This window comes from Entelurus aequoreus, linkage group LG22, assembly GCF_033978785.1.
Source record: "Entelurus aequoreus isolate RoL-2023_Sb linkage group LG22, RoL_Eaeq_v1.1, whole genome shotgun sequence".
NCBI classification, from domain to species: domain Eukaryota; kingdom Metazoa; phylum Chordata; class Actinopteri; order Syngnathiformes; family Syngnathidae; genus Entelurus; species Entelurus aequoreus.
The window spans coordinates 2,043,512-2,044,173 of NC_084752.1; positions in this window are offsets into that span (position 1 = coordinate 2,043,512).

Consider the following 662-nt stretch of genomic DNA (forward strand, 5'->3'; position numbering starts at 1 on the left):
CTCAAGTTGCTGGCACGGCTGCTCTACCAACCGAGCTATACCGCGGCCGGATCTGGCCCGCGGGCCTTGACTTTGACACATAGGACATAGACCAGGGGTCACCAACACGGTGCCCGCGGGCACCAGGTAGCCCGTAAGGACCAGATGAGTAGCCCGCTGGCCTGTTCTAAAAATAGCTCAAATAGCAGCACTTACCAGTGAGCTGCCTCTATTTTTTAAATTGTATTTATTTACTAGCAAGCTGGTCTCGCTTTGCCCGACATTTTTAATTCTAAGAGAGACAAAACTCAAATAGAATTTGAAAATCCAAGAAAATATTTTAAAGACTTGGTCTTCACTTGTTTAAATAAATTCATGATTTTTTTTACTTTGCTTCTTATAACTTTCAGAAAGACAATTTTAGAGAAAAAATACAACCTTAAAAATGATTTTAGGATTTTTAAACACATATACCTTTTTACCTTTTTAAATTCCTTCCTCTTCTTTCCTGACAATTTAAATCAATGTTCAAGTAAATTAATTTTTTTTATTGTAAAGAATAATAAATACATTTGAATTTAATTCTTCATTTTAGCTTCTGTTTTTTCGACGAAGAATATTTGTGAAGTATTTCGTCAAACTTATTATGATTAAAATTCCAAAAAATTATTCTGGCAAATCTA